The sequence below is a fragment of the Triturus cristatus genome, chromosome 12 (genome assembly GCF_964204655.1).
Source record: "Triturus cristatus chromosome 12, aTriCri1.1, whole genome shotgun sequence".
Lineage (NCBI taxonomy): Eukaryota > Metazoa > Chordata > Amphibia > Caudata > Salamandridae > Triturus > Triturus cristatus.
Window position 1 is genome coordinate 579,558,743 of NC_140595.1, and position 17,145 is coordinate 579,575,887.

Consider the following 17,145-nt stretch of genomic DNA (forward strand, 5'->3'; position numbering starts at 1 on the left):
AAGCAATAATGCTTCGCGAAAGCGTGGAGGGAGGCCCAAGTTGCCGCCTTGCAAATTTCTACATCATGGACACCTCTAGCTAAAGCCAAAGAAGAAGACTTAGCTCTGGTGGAATGAGCTTGAATACCTTCAGGAGGCTCCTTCTTGGCCAAGGCTTAGCAGATGTTGATGCAGAGGATCATCCACCTGGACAGCGTTCTCTTGTGGACAGCCTTGCCCTTCATTTTGCCAACATATCCAATGAAGAGTTGGTCTCCAACCTGAAGTCTTTAGTCCTGTCCAGGTAGAAGCTGACCGCCCACTTGGCGTCCAGGCAGTGAGGTCTCTCCTTCTCCTTAGAAGGGTGAGGGGAGGATAGAAAGTGGGCAAAGTGATAGATTGACCTAGGTGGAAAGGAGTGACCATCTTCGGCAGGAAAGCAGCTCTCATCGTAAGAACCATCTTATCCGGAAGAAATGCGGTAAAAGGGTCTTGGAGCTAGGGGCCTGCAGCTCATTACCCCTCCTAGCGGGAGTGATTACAATCAGCAATATTGTCTTAAAGGCTAAGAATCTCAAAGAACAACTATGCATGGGTTAAAAGGGAGACCCCGTTAAAAAAGTAAGAACTACATTTAAATCCCACTGACGCATGATAAAGGGAATGGGAGAAAACGTATTGGTTAGACCATTAATGAATCTCGTGACTATGGGAGATTTAAATAAAGAGGGTTGGTTTGGCAGAGAAAAGCCAAGAAGGCAGACAAGTAGCCTTTAACAGTAGGTACTGCAACACCCTGTTGTGCCAGGGAAGAGAGAAACTCAGAATATCAGACAGTCAGGCATGCAATGGATCAACTGATCTCTCTCCACACCACTTTTCAAACTTGGCCCACTTACCAGAATAGACAGATCTGGTGAAGTGTCTTCTGGATGAGAAAATAACATCCACCACATCAGGCGGGAGAGAAAAAGAACTCAGGTTGCCCAATTCAATCTCCAGGCTTGAAGGTGCAAGCTCTGGAAGTGGGGGGTGTAGAACCTGCCCTGTGAGAGGAGGTCTGCCCTGAGAGGGAGACATTGTGGAGGGGGCGATGAGAGGTAAAGGAGGTCTGTGTACCACACCCTTCTTGGCCAATCTGGGGCAATAAATATGATTTGGGCCGGGTCTTGACGAATCTTCCTCTGAGCTCGAGGAATCAAGGGTATGGGTGGAAAACGCATAAAGAAGCTCTGAGCCCCAATCCAACTAAAACGCGTCCCCTAACGCTCCCCGCATCGGAGATTGCAGTGCGGTTTCTCGTGAGTGGCAAATAGGTCCAACCGACGAAACCCCCACGTCCTGAAAATGCGATGAACCACCTCCGGGTGGAAACACCACTCGTGATCGGTCAAGTACTGCCGACTGAGACTGTCCGCACGCACATTCAGCACTTCGGCCAGATGATTTGCAATCACGCAAATCTGATGGTCCTGATCCCAGGACCAGAGTCGCAGCGCCTCTCTGAAAAGATGATACGACGCTACTCCTCCCTGTTTGTTGATGTACCACATTGTGGTAGTGTTGTTCATCAGGACCTGAACCGACTGACTGTGAAGGAAAGGAAGGAAAGCCTCGAGGGCCAAACGTATTGCCCACAATTCCAGACCACTGATGTGAAACAATCTTTCCTCTGGAGACCAAAGGCCTTTGACCTCCAGATACCCCAGATGAGCTCCCCACCCTAGAGTGTGGCCACTGGAGAAGGAGGTTGAAACGGCTTCCCTTGAGACAGGTTGTCTGAAACACTCCACCATAACAGATCCACTGCAGTGTCTCTGGAGATTCTGACCATCCCCTTGAGATCGCCGTTGTGTTGAAACCACTACCTGTGGAGGCACCACATGAGGGCCCTCATGTGCCAGCGTGCATGGTTGACCAACAGTATGCAGGAAGCGAACAGACCGAGCAGGCACAAGACCTTCAGGACTAGAACAGCCACTCAATTCTGAAAAAGTGGAATCATAGCCTGGATGTCTTGAATCCTCTGTGGAGGCAGGAAGGCACGACTCACAGTAGTGTCCAGTACTGCACCTATAAAAAGGTTGCGCTGAGAGGGCACCAGGTGAGATTTGTGTACATTTATCAAAACACCCAAGTTGAACAACAGACATGTTGTTACTTGCAAATGATGCAGCACCATCTCTGGTGATTTGCTTTGAGCAGCCAGTCATCCAGATAGGGAAAAACAGGAATCCCAGATCTCCTGAGATGTGCTGCTACCACCGCCATCACCTTCGTGAAGACCCGTGGTGTGGAAGTAAGACCGAATGGAAGGTCAGCAAACTGGTAGTGTTGAGATTCCACCGCAAAACGGAAATACTTCTAATGCGACTTCAGGATGGGTGTGTGAAAATACGCATCCTGCAAATCGATCAACACCATCCAGTGGGTTAACATCTTGAACTTCTCCTGCCTGAGCTAAAAATGTTAAACCCTGAGGTCTAGGATCGGCCTCAATCGACCGTCCTTTTTGGGAATCAGGAAGTACCAGGAGTAGCATCCCTGTCGCCTTTCCTGCTCCGGGACCACCTCTATCGCACCTTTCTGCAGCAAAGATAAAAACCCCTGTTGTAGAATCAACAGGTGCTACTCCGAGCACCAACCCTGGCGAGGGGGAGAGGAGGGAGAAACTCTCGGAAGGGAAGGGCATACCCATTTTCTATGAGATCCAAAACCCAGAGATCTGAAGTAACAGATCACCAATTTCATAGAAATTGGGACACCCTACCTCTCGTGGGATCAACATGCTCAAGGATGGAGGATCTAGAGCTGCTTTCCTGCAGTACCAGTTGGAGGGACAGGAGAGGAGGAGGAGACTTGCTGCTGAGCTGAGCCTTGCAGACGACCTCTACCTTTTCATCTGTACGACCTACACAGAGGGTAGAGGGTGTTGCTGTTGTTTGGCCCGAAAGGAAGGAGTTCTGCCAAACCCATGAAATCTGCCGTACACAAAACCTCTGGGCTGGGACTGAAGACCCAACGATCTTGCTGTGGTTCTACTATTTTTAAAACGCTGTAGCGCAGAGTCCGCTTTGGTACCAAAAAGACGAGAGCCATCAAAGGGCAAGTCCAACAGGGGGGTCTGTACATCATATGAAAACGCAGACCCCCCTTAGCCAGGCATGCCTCCTGGTTGCCACTGACAAACCCATAACTCTGGCAACAGAATCCACAGTATCAAGTCCTGACTGAATGCCCTGGTGGGCCATAGCTTGGGTGCCCAATAGAACTTCCGTGAAATGTCCTTGAAGATCCTCTGGAAGCTTGGGGAGGACATCCTTTGCTAAATCCATCAGAGCGTGGATATAGAAAACCAGCAGGCAAGTCACATTTGTTGATTTCAGAGCCATACTGGCCTAAGAAAACACTTTCTTAGCTGATTGCTCCATCCTCTTGGATTCTCTATCTGCAGGTATGGATGGGAAAGAGCCCGCAGACTGTTTAGTAGAGGATGATGCCTGGTCTACTAAGCTCCCAGGAGATGGGTGTGTGGAAAGGAAAGCAGGATCTCCAGAAGCCACCTTATATCTTCTTGAAACCGATCTGGACACTGTTATTGGCTTTTGCCACACCTCTCAAATGGGCTCAGTCAAAGCTTCATTAAATGGAAGCAGAGGTTCCATAGCAGAAGAACGAGAATGAAGAACTTCTGTTAAAATATTGGACTTCAGCTCTGCAGTAGGTAATGGCAATTCCAGTAGATCAGCTGCCTTATTATAGAATGGTAAGAGGAAACCTCCTGTGATGGTAGGGCTTTCAGTGAAGACAGCTCCCACTCAGGAGATGTGTCCAATCCACTAGTATCCTGCAGTCCCTCAAATTCCTGCATAGGGTCAACAATTTCAACCTCTTGACCCTCTTCCTGCTGCTCCTAATATTCTTCCTCCTCCAGCAGCCTCTGTGCCTCCCTTCTGGATCTCATCCTAGGGACCAGCGTCGGCGGCGCCATACGTGGCACCGGTGACTTCGGGACCGGCGTCGATGGGGGCTTCACAGGAATAGTTGAAGGTGCAGGGCAAGGTGCCGGACCGGAGCCAGACGGCGCCAGAGAAGACCCCTCCAAAGGCACTCTTTCCTCCGGGGATTGCACCGGTGTCAAGTGCCTCGGTGCCGTAAGAGGCCAAATCCCCGGGGTCATTGGCTTTAAAAGCATGAAAGGTGCATGTGCAAAGTGAGGTGGCAAACCTCCAGGGGAATATGAAAACGGTCCCATGAGGCCAACGGGCACACCAGCAGGGTTAACCGCTCTGGCAAACATGCCTAACATCGCATTCAAGAAATGCGAAGGAAACGAACCTGGAGCTTTAAAGGGTGGGTATGGATCCAGTACCTTGGGTTCAGAGCCCGTTCGAGGAGGCAGTCTGACTGGCTTCAGTTGCGGCGCCGGAGACACTGGAGCCGGGTGGGGAGTGGCCGGAGGTGAAGACGTTGCTTCTCTGGACGCTGGTAAGACTCTCGGAGCTGCAGAGTGTGCCGGAGGCGAATGGGAAGGAGAGATTTCATCCTTGCAGTGACGTCAGAGAACCGGGGACCCCGACTTTGGTGTTTCATCCTTCGACGACCGACGTCTGGATCCATGGCACCGCTCCTTCTTGTGCTTCCTCGACGTCTTCGATGCATGCGGAGTCGGTGACTTGGTTCTTGTCCTCTTTTGGCCCCTTTTCTGCTTCTTCGCCCTGGCCATGAACAGCTCGACCTCCCTCTCTTTCAAGGCCTTTGGATTCATGCACCTGCATGAAGAACACCCCTCAACGTTGTGATCTGACGATAGGTACCATAAACTGTCCTCCTGGGGGTTAGTGATAGTCAAAGGACTCCCACATTCCCTGCCAGGCTTAAAACCAGACTTTTTCTGGGTAGCCATGACACTGCTACAATTTCAGGAAGAACCTGCAAAAATGAAACTCCAGAAATGGAGAGCTCTGGAAAAAAATGTTACTCGTCGATAGCACAGAAAAAAGGGAACTGACGTCAGCATGCCAACAAGGTCTTCTTATGGCTCCGATGATGTCACACGGAGTTGCGTGCGGAGCCATTCCATTATGACGTCCTTGTTGACGTGGGAGAGCTATGGAGAAAGGGTTCTGTGGAATGCTGAGCATGGGGTAATTCATAAGGTGAGGAATCTACAGGCAGATGTATCCATCAGAAATATGTTTTTTTTTTAAATCTGCAGATTAGACAGCACATGAAGCATTATGTGACAAATGTGGCTAATCCATAATTATGCAAAAATGTTGCAGCTACAAAATTGCATAATTACAGTGGCCCTGCCTATAGGTCAGCCCAACACTGGGTTTTGGTGTATATCAAAGATGTGCCTGGCATTTCCAGGTGTACGTCAGTGCAGTTTTTTGTGTATACTGCCCAAAACAGGCATGAATAATGTACACATATTGACAGAGCATACACATTTTAGTATATGTGCCATCCTTATGTGTTGATGTTCGTACGTTTATTCTGTCAATAAAAAAAATATTAAAACTGTTGCATAACACAAAAATACTACTATCATCTGGAAATCGTAAGCATTGGTCAGGAGGACGTTTTCAGGCTCTACACAGTGCGAAAATATATATGCTGAATTTTCACTCTCAATAATGCAAAACATCTAATGCTTTCCGTTTACTGGAAAAAAGGCCAGAAAATCCATTTGGGGAAGCAAACCTGCCCTGATTTCAGAGTTTTCCAGAAGCTACAAATCTCGCTAAGACTGATCATTTGTAGAGTGTGTGAAAGAAAACAACTTTTTAAAGATTTATTGCTGACAAAGTTTTCCGTGTGTGCCAAAGGGGTTCCCCACAGAGGTGTCTTGTGTGACTCTGGGCAGAAGCCAGTGCTGCGATCCCCAGAAAAAGGTCACGCAGATTGCTTGGAAAAAGCGAGGGTGTATTTCAATACTTGTTTTGATTTTACAAGCAACTGTAAAATAGACACACAGACTACACATTGAAAAGAGGCCAAGTTCCACCACAACAGAAAGCTGCTGATATGGTCACGCGCTGTTGACCTAAAAACTGATGCCAGAAAAGCCTTAAGTTTTCACTGCCCACCACCAGGGTAGGGTCCTTGACACAATTCACTGACCCTTTATGTAGCAAATGACACAAACTGAAAAACACCTTGCACAAGAATTAAAGTTTCAAGTCTAAGCACGGACGGATGCTCCTATATTATCGACCTCAGACGGATTAAACTCTGAGTCGGCCACTGCAGCATTTTAACATGTATGTGCCGCTTCCATGTAGGTGTCCAGCCACAGGTCTGTGTTCCGATATAAAACCCTTCCTTTCTGTTAATAGACATTTTAAAATCCGTGCATAAAGTGGATGTCAAAGCAAAGCTGCAAAACAAACAAGCAATGACTGGTGAAGGAAGGGGAGGAGGGATAGACACCGGGGGAGTATGGGTGAAGCGAGGTTATGGGGATGTAAAAAGCATCATGAAAGCTAAACGGGGAGGGACAGTCATTGTGGTACTGGACTACAACTAAAGTCCCTGAAATCGGTAGGGTAAAAAGCACTTGTGTTGCAGCCCCCAGTGGCGGCTGGTATTCAACGGCGTGGGAGGGTGAGTCGCAGGGGGTTGGAGGAATTAAAAAAAGAAACGGTTACCTGTCTTCTGCACACAGCCGCCGCCTCCTCCTCTCGTTCCTCTCCGCCCACTTCGAATGCAGAAAGCACCCAGCTCCCAGCCTCCCGATAGCCAATCACAACACCGCAATGCAGCGTTGTGATTGGTCTGAGCGCTGTGGATCGGCGCTCAGCCAGAGAATAGGAGGCTGGGCATGTTTCCCATGCAGGCTGTAATGCAGCCTACATGGAGAACATACAAAGTGTGCATGACTGCCCCCAGCCCGAGACGGCCGGCCTAAGCGTCATGCGTACTTGGAGTGGGCAAACCACTTCTCTCCTGTCCTGCTCTGTGAGCAGAGCAGCCTCACCGCTAGCCAGCTGAGCAAGGGGAAAAATAAACTGATAATAGCAATGAGTTATCATCATTTCCTTTTTTCCATTTTGACCTGGTCAGTAGGGCGACGCTCCTCCGCCATAGCGGAGGAGCCGCCACTGGCAGCCTCGAGCCAGCAGAGTACAAGATGGACCACACAATGACTTGTGTGCTCGGGGGTCAGTTTGGGGCATTATGTGCCCCTGGCCCTTGCCACTGCAGACAAAGTCAGAGAATCAAAGGCAGCAAGGGACGGGAGGTGGTGTAGGACGACGCATGAGCTGAGGCAAAAAAAAAACAAGCATGAAAGACAGCAAGGAGCGGGAGGTGGTGTAGGTATAGCGCAAGAGCTGAGGTAAAACCAAACAAGCATGAAAGGCAGCAAGGGTGGGAGGTGGTGTAGGTATAGCGCAAGAGCTGAGGTAAAACCAAACAAGCATGAAAGGCAGCAAGGAGCGGGAGGTGGTGTAGGTATAGCGCAAGAGCTGAGGTAAAACCAAACAAGCATGAAAGGCAGCAAGGAGCGGGAGGTGGTGTAGGTATAGCGCAAGAGCTGAGGTAAAACCAAACAAGCATGAAAGGCAGCAAGGGTGGGAGGTGGTGTAGGTATAGCGCAAGAGCTGAGGTAAAACCAAACAAGTATGAAAGGCAGCAAGGAGCGGGAGGTGGTGTAGGTATAGCGCAAGAGCTGAGGTAAAACCAAACAAGCATGAAAGGCAGCAAGGGTGGGAGGTGGTGTAGGTATAGCGCAAGAGCTGAGGTAAAACCAAACAAGCATGAAAGGCAGCAAGGGTGGGAGGTGGTGTAGGTATAGCGCAAGAGCTGAGGTAAAACCAAACAAGCATGAAAGCCAGCAAGGAGCGGGAGGTGGTGTAGGTATAGCGCAAGAGCTGAGGTAAAACCAAACAAGCATGAAAGGCAGCAAGGGTGGGAGGTGGTGTAGGTATAGCGCAAGAGCTGAGGTAAAACCAAACAAGCATGAAAGGCAGCAAGGGTGGGAGGTGGTGTAGGTATAGCGCAAGAGCTGAGGTAAAACCAAACAAGCATGAAAGGCAGCAAGGGTGGGAGGTGGTGTAGGTATAGCGCAAGAGCTGAGGTAAAACCAAACAAGCATGAAAGGCAGCAAGGAGCGGGAGGTGGTGTAGGTATAGCGCAAGAGCTGAGGTAAAACCAAACAAGCATGAAAGGCAGCAAGGGTGGGAGGTGGTGTAGGTATAGCGCAAGAGCTGAGGTAAAACCAAACAAGCATGAAAGGCAGCAAGGGTGTGAGGTGGTGTAGGTATAGCGCAAGAGCTGAGGTAAAACTAAACAAGCATGAAAGGCAGCAAGGAGCGGGAGGTGGTGTAGGTATAGCGCAAGAGCTGAGGTAAAACCAAACAAGCATGAAAGGCAGCAAGGGTGGGAGGTGGTGTAGGTATAGCGCAAGAGCTGAGGTAAAACCAAACAAGCATGAAAGGCAGCAAGGAGCGGGAGGTGGTGTAGGTATAGCGCAAGAGCTGAGGTAAAACCAAACAAGCATGAAAGGCAGCAAGGGTGGGAGGTGCTGTAGGTATAGCGCAAGAGCTGAGGTAAAACCAAACAAGCATGAAAGGCAGCAAGGAGCGGGAGGTGGTGTAGGTATAGCGCAAGAGCTGAGGTAAAACCAAACAAGCATGAAAGGCAGCAAGGAGCGGGAGGTGGTGTAGGTATAGCGCAAGAGCTGAGGTAAAATTAAACAAGCATGAAAGGCAGCAAGGGTGGGAGGTGGTGTAGGTATAGCGCAAGAGCTGAGGTAAAACCAAACAAGCATGAAAGGCAGCAAGGAGCGGGAGGTGGTGTAGGTATAGCGCAAGAGCTGAGGTAAAACCAAACAAGCATGAAAGGCAGCAAGGGTGGGAGGTGGTGTAGGTATAGCGCAAGAGCTGAGGTAAAACCAAACAAGCATGAAAGGCAGCAAGGGTGGGAGGTGGTGTAGGTATAGCGCAAGAGCTGAGGTAAAACCAAACAAGCATGAAAGGCAGCAAGGAGCGGGAGGTGGTGTAAGTATAGCGCAAGAGCTGAGGTAAAACCAAACAAGCATGAAAGGCAGCAAGGAGCGGGAGGTGGTGTAGGTATAGCGCAAGAGCTGAGGTAAAACCAAACAAGCATGAAAGGCAGCAAGGGTGGGAGGTGGTGTAGGTATAGCGCAAGAGCTGAGGTAAAACCAAACAAGCATGAAAGGCAGCAAGGAGCGGGAGGTGGTGTAGGTATAGCGCAAGAGCTGAGGTAAAACCAAACAAGCATGAAAGGCAGCAAGGAGCGGGAGGTGGTGTAGGTATAGCGCAAGAGCTGAGGTAAAACCAAACAAGCATGAAAGGCAGCAAGGGTGGGAGGTGGTGTAGGTATAGCGCAAGAGCTGAGGTAAAACCAAACAAGCATGAAAGGCAGCAAGGAGCGGGAGGTGGTGTAGGTATAGCGCAAGAGCTGAGGTAAAACCAAACAAGCATGAAAGGCAGCAAGGAGCGGGAGGTGGTGTAGGGAGGGCACGTGAGCTGAGACAAAACAAAAAGTAGTGCGTCAAAAGTGCATAAGGGCTTAAAAGTGAACTGATTCATGTTACTGAGTCAGTCACCAGGGTGGTAACAAACAGCTAAAAGGCGTGACAAAGAAAACAAAGGGACCATAGAAATACAAGCTTTTACGAGGGGCACTACAAAGAACCAATTAGAAGCGATGGGCGCTGCCTAAGCTCGACCTAAAAATTGACCCGGGTTAGACTGCAGGGTGAGTGACTGTGTTTATTGAAGACAAAACACAAAGGAGTAAATGTGTAAATAAAGATACAACCGGCAGGTAACTCATGGGTGTTTGTATCCTCAGGTCACACAGCCAGTAGATTATGGTGCCTTCAGCTGTAGGGGGGATAGGATGGAGTGGGTGGGAAGGGACAATTATGAACTGACTGCATAGAGGCGCAGCTACAAAGTTGCCAGAAAGAAAGGGGACTGGAGGTTCAAAAGTCTACACCGTCTAGGGCCGCAAAACACCGACACCAACACACATATGAGGATTATTATTTTTGTGCAGTGAGGTTTAAAGGCATTTTGAAAATCCCTTGTTCAGAATGTTGCACCTGGAAATGTCACATTTTGTGGTGTTATGTCCAATTCCAGTTGGTTAATTAAAATTGGTTTCTGCGCGAGCTGTGAAGTAAATACAGGTTCTAGGATACACGGTGAACTGCTAAGAACAATATATCAGTTTATTCCATTCGCACCTTGGAAACGGTATTTACTTTTTTCTGCTGGCTGCGCAGTGTGTACAAAATCCCATACATCTCAACTGGGCCCAGGTCAAAACATTTGCACCTGGTAAGTGGACCTTCCATCTTTGCTGCCAGGAAGTTCTCCTTGGCAGTTCCAGAAATGAGATGCTTTGCGCATACGTGACTAATTAACGCCACAAGGGGACTTGGAGAGCTCCCCAGCACTGCCTGATGTCACTGAATGGCTCCTGTCCTTGAGACATAGTTATTACAGCGAGAGCTCTGCCAGCAGGTTTCACCACCCCCAGGGCTCTTAGCTAATGTCTGGCACCAGCCCGTGGAAGACTTTGAGGAGCCAAGGTACTTCAAATTTGCAATAATATCTTCAATATTCATAACAGGCTGGTGACAGTGCAGATTAGCCAAAGGCTCGCGCCTTTTCCCACACCAGTGTCTGCAATTGTACAGATAGGAATGTGTCTAAGGAGAGTATATGTTGTTACAACACAAACCATCACAACACTAGAGTTCCCTTAACAATTATAATATTGGATGCTGCAAAAGCCTTCGATCGTGTTAATTAGTGTTAACTTTCTAGTGTATTGGAGGCTTTTGGGTTTGACTGCACCTTTAGAGATCTGTTGGGGAAAATATATAGCGAACCGCGAGCCCAAATATTAGTCAATGGGAACCTTTCAGCTTCGGTAGCAATAGGGCGAGGAACCAGACAGGGCTGTCCGTTGTCTCCTACTCTCTTTGATGTATATATTGGGCCGTTCGCTCAAAGTTTAAAGCTGAATAAAGAAATGTACCCCTTTTTAGTGAATAGTTTCTTAAGGAAACTTGCTCTGTATGCGGACGACTTAATACTCTTTACGTCTAACGTCAATCAGGCTTTACCAAGTTTATTCAGGGAAGTGCAGGTCTTCAGAAAAATGTCAGGCTATGAGATTAATAGCAGTAAGACTGAGATCATGTCAAGGAACTCGGAAGTGCAGGGTTTTAGGGTTTGAAAGGATTTACGATATTTGGGAATTACCATCACACAAGAGCTGACTGAACTCCCCCAAACAAACATAGCCCGTGTCTCCAAGGAGGTTGATACACTTTTGAAGAGATGGCAGAGTCTCCCACTTACACAGTATGGCAGAGTAAACTTGGTTAAAATGTGTGTGTTGCCGAAGTTCACTTATCTTTTTAATAATATACTCCTGACTTTTGAAAATAAAATTCTAAATAAAATTTAGGGGAAGATCTCTACTTTTATTTGGGCTGGTAAGGGGATCAGACTATCCTGGAAAAAGCTCAGATGAAAGTTGGCACATGGTGGCGTGAGCCTTCCAGACCTACAATTACAATGTTGGGCATATCAGCTGTAAAATAGTAGGATGCTCCTATATAGGCCAGATGATCACCCGATGGCTCACATGTTTAAGGTTATGTTGCATGAGAGTCCAGTTGAGGGTTTTATGTACAAGTTTGGCGCCCCTCAATTTTTTTTAAAAAGTCAGTCTGAAGGCTTTACAGGCTGCCGCTAAATTATGGTTCGACTGCCGTAGTATTCTAGGTATTCCCTAATATAGCAAGTGGGCCCCGGTGTGGGACTCCCCAGGCACCGCGGAATGATTGAACGACACTTTATCTCAACCTTTGAAAGAGGCGGGGGTGAAGAGATGGGGTGACATAGTTGAAGGAAACTGCTGTCTTACCTGGCATACGTGGAGTAATTTAACAAAGAACAGGCTCTCCAGATTTAAATATTATCAAATTTCGACTTGGTTTGAAAACCAACACTGGCAATTTCCAGGAGACTGTGCAATGGAGGATGATCTCCAAGATCCAAATCCAAGAAAGAAGGAGATTGCTCTCTGGTACAATTATCTACTTGAGGCAGCGGACAGGAAACTGGATTCCCCCCATATGGTCTGGGATAAGTGCTTGCCAGACGAAGAGCATCAAACCTTATGGCAAGTATCTTTAGATAAATTATACCCTTTGATTAAATCCGCTGCCTTACGAAAGAACCACCTTTTTACCATTTATAGGATTTATTGGTCTCCGCTCAAGATATTCAAAATGAGAAGAAGAGGAGATGCCAGATGTACAAGATGCCGTACCCAAGAGGCAGATGATATCCACATGTTTTTCACCTGCCCAGTGTTGAAGGATTACTGGAAGAATGTGGGTAAGATCTTGGCAGAAATACTGGGTAAAAATATAGAGGTAAGCCTTGTTTTAATTTTTTTTGGTATAGCACAGCCTTCAGAGGGGGAGGGGGACATTACTGCTGAACAGGGTAAGCTGGTGTTTTATTTGACTCTCTTAGCAAGAAGAGAAATTTGCAAAAGATTGCGTCAGGTAGACCCTCCATCTTGGAGGGAATGGTGGAATTCAGTTAGATATTTTAAAGAGTTAGATCAAAAGGTTGATTGCCTTAGTAATAGAAGTGAGCGTGGCCTCTTTTGGAGATTATTAGATTAGGAGTAATTCGAATGGCGGGTAGAACTGTCCAATGATTACACCTCTCGGTCAGTCTACAATGTGCCATGTGGGCCTGGTCCCATAGAACATCAGCTGAGACCAGACCCTCTAAGATATAGGCATTCGGGTTGCTGTCATCGAGAGGATGCTTATACAACAGTATGGAGGTTATATGAGAACAACAAAAAAAAACCATTACAACACATGCTTTTACAACGCAGACTTTACAACGCAGCTACTATTACATCGCAAAATCATTTAAATGCACTAAAACATCCATTACAACGCAAACCATTACAATGCATACTATTACTACGCATACCATTACTATGCTTTTTTTAATATAATAAATATTATTTTAATTAAAAGTATAACTAACCCCTGGGACAGGATGCAAGGGACATATGGGTTTTGGGTGGGGAAGTGTATTAATACATGGGCATCCACAATTAATAATTGGATATAAAAATTAATGTTCGGGTATTAAAATTAATACTCGTGTACATTTCCCATAATATTTTCTTCACTTAAAAATTTCCATAAAAACAAAAAAAATTTAACTAACCCCTGTAAAAGGATGCAAGTGAAATACGAGTTTTGGTTGGGGAAGAGTATTAATACATGGGTGTTAAAAATAAATATTCATTTACTAAAATGAATACCCGAGTATTTTATTATGTCACCAAAAATTATTATTACCCGCAATTTATTTGTAAAATATAAAATGAATCCTTTAAAAAAGAATAATATATTTTTTTATCAAAAACAAATAAACAAATGCACAATTATTAAACCACCATTTCCAAAAAACACAAAAACAAAAGACCTGCAACTATTTCTATGAATGCACCTTAACCCGCAACTCGCCAAAATGGCGGACATTACAACAAAAAAAGATATAACTAACATTTTTAAAACTATCAAAATAATTCATTTTTTTCAGCCTCCAAATCACGCAAAAAAAAACTGTGCACAAAACATATTTACTTTTAAATTAGCATTCAACATCAAAAAAACGTATAAAAGCAGCCGACCGCCATTTTGAAAACATTGGTAAACTGACTTCCAGGGTGACCACACGCGTTTTTCAAGGCAGGCAACAGTTGAACTTTGAAGAACACAAACAGTGCCATCTACAGTCTGAAGTAAGTGTACAATATAATTATGTTTTAAATACAATATTATCACATAAACCAAAAAAATTACATCAAGGGGCCAAATCCGATTTCACTCGGAATAACTCAGAACACGATCCAGCTGGGAAAAGTACGCATGTTTTCTGACCAACTCGTACAACTGTACGAGCGAGCAAGTACCATGCGGGAAATGTGAAATCGTCGACCGCGATGTTTCCAAGTCCGGATCACTCCGTATGTGTCGGCCGTAAGCGAACCATGCCATGCAATAGAGGCGATTTCTGACCGAGCCAGTACGATGCACGATTCAGACAGCCGGATCGAGACGGAATTTCTGACTCATAAAAGCTGCGGGAAGCAGACTTCGGGGGTCCGCACCGGACCCCCCTTCACCCGTAGCCTTACGAGTCGGTCATGGGGGGGAGCCCAAGGGTCCCCCCAACACGTGCATGTATGGTGTGGGTGGCACAGACGCGTTCCCACTATAGGGGGCACCGTTTTGCCCAACATACCTTTTTTGTCAATGGGAGCCTATGTACGCGTTGAACAACAGGCTCCCATTGACTTCAATGGGGCTCCGAGCGACCCGTGTCCGTAAGCGTGTGTTTGCATCGTACTCGGTCGTTTGGAGCCCCGGAGTGCGAGTAAGTCGGAAAGCACTCCGGCCTCCCAAAATTTTACATGTTTTACAGGATTTGCTGATTTTGAAAAACAGCAATATAGATTATCCAGTTATAACACAGCCAATAAATCTACAAACTCTGTAAGTAAAACAAAGAATTAATTTAAAATAAATAAATACAATTTAACGTATTAATAATCAAATTTAATGTGAAGTAAAATTTAATAGGAATACACAGAGCTCTGTTTGGCTCTTACAAAATGTGGGATGGTCGAAAAAACAAATTTACGATTCCAAATATGACCTATGTTTCACTCAAAGTATAAAATGGTGGGGGAAGCAAATTTACTATTCCTACTCCGCATCATGCTGTCCTCAGGGAAAGTGTAGGATGTTGGGGGGAGGGTGCAAATTTACTATTCCAACTCCAAGCTGCGTTTGCCTCAGGGAAAGTGCTGTATGGTGGTGGGGGCAAATTAAATATTCCAACTCCGACCTGTGTTTTCCTTAGGGAAAGTAGTGGATGGTGGTGGGGGCAAATTTACTATTCCAACTCCAAGCAGTGTTTGCCTCAGGGAAAGTGCTGGATAGTGGTGGGGACACATTTACTATTCCTACTCCTAGCAGTGTTTGCCTCAGGGAAAGTGCTGGATGATGGTGGTGGCAAATTTACTATTCCTACTCCGACCAGTGTTTGCCTCAGGGAAAGTGCTGGATGGTGGTGGGGGTAAATTTACTATTCCAACTCTGAGTAGTGTTTGCCTCAGGGAAAGTGCTGGATGGTAGTGGGGCTAAATTTACTATTCAAACTCCGGCCAGTGTTGGACTCAGGGAAAGTGCTGGATAGTGGTGGGCAAATTTACTATTCCAACTCTGAGCAGTGTTTGCCTCAGGAAAAGTGGTGGATGGTGGTGGGAGCAAATTTACTATTACAACTCCAAACAGTGTTTGGCAAAGGAGAAGTGCTGGATGGTGAAGAGTACAAAAGTACTGTACCAACTCCTAGAAGTGTTTGCCTCAGGAAAAGTGCTGGATGGTGGTGGGGCAAATTTACTATTCCAACTCTGAGGAGTGTTTGCCTCAGGGAAAGTGCTGGATAGTGGTGGGGGCAAATTTACTATTCCTACTCCGAGCAGTGATTGCCTCAGGGAAAGTGCTGGATGATAGTGGTGGCAAATTTACTATTCCAACTCCAAACAGTATGTGCCTCAGGGAAAGAGCTGGATGGTGGTGGGGACAAATTTACTATTCCTACTCCGACCAGTGTTTACCTCAGGGAAAGTGCTGGATGGTGGTGGGGGCAAATTTACTATTCCTACTCCGACCAGTGTTTACCTCAGGGAAAGTGCTGGATGGTGGTGGGGGCAAATTTACTATTCCAACTCCGAGTAGTGTTTGCCTCAGGGAAAGTGCTGGATGGTGGTGGGGCTAAATTTACGAATCCAACTCCGGGCAGTGTGCATGTTTTACAGTATTTGCTGATTTTGAAAAACAGCAATATATATTATCCAGTTATAACACAGCCAATAAATCTACAAACTCTGTAATAATGTATTTTAATGTATTAATAATCAAATTTAATGTGAAGTAAAATTTAATAAGAATACACAGAGCTCTGTTTGGCTCTTACAAAATGTGGGATGGTCGAAAAAACAAATTTACGATTCCAAATATGACCTATGTTTCACTCACTTAAAGTATAAGATGGTGGGGGAAGCACATTTAATATTCCTACTCCGCATCATGCTGTCCTCAGGGAAAGTGTAGGATGTTGGGGAGAGAGTGCAAATTTACTATTCCAACTCCAAGCTGCGTTTGCCTCAGGGAAAGTGCTGGATGGTGGTGGGGTCAAATTAAATATTCCAACTCTGACCTGTGTTTTCCTTAGGGAAAGTAGTGGATGGTGGTGGGGGCAAATTTATTATTCCAACTCTGAGCAGTGTTTGCCTCAGGAAAAGTGGTGGATGGTGGTGGGAGCAAATTTACTATTACTACTCCTACTCCAACTGCCGGATGGTGAAGGGTACAAATGACTATACCAACTCCTAGCAGTGTTTGCCTCAAGGAAATTGCTGGATGTTGGTGTCAGGGAAAGTGTTAGTCACAAACAAAAGCAAGGTTGTAGATCTTTAAAAAAAAAAGTCGTAATTTTTAAAAATGTAAAAATAACGGATTTATGCAATATTTGTAACAAATAATATAAAACTTTTTTAAAACATTTAATTTTCTCCACAGAAAAAACATCAAACACCACCAGGAGAGGAGGACACACCCTCCATCAGAAACAAAAGACAATAATTAATTGGAGAAAAAAAAAATCAAAGTAATAAAATGCTACTTTTTTATATATATAAAAGCACAAGCAATTTGAAGCAAAGTTTAAGTAACTTTGAAAAACAACAATGAAATTCACTTTCCAAAATAAAAGTATCTTCATCTATTTTTTTACAGACTTTTCATAAAATAGAACAGTGAAAATTCAAACATCTAAGCAGAAGAAAACCAACTTTCCAAGGTAAATATTGAGCCATAGGTTTTTATAAATAAAGTTTTAATAGCTCAACAAAAGAAACATAAGACAAATCGAACCAAAAAAATCAAGCCAAAATGTATGCTGTACAAGCATTTCAAAGTACTAATCTTTTACATTGCAGGGTAATGGAAAATATAAAAAAAACACCAAAAAAGAATGCTAAAACAACATTTCTTTTTCC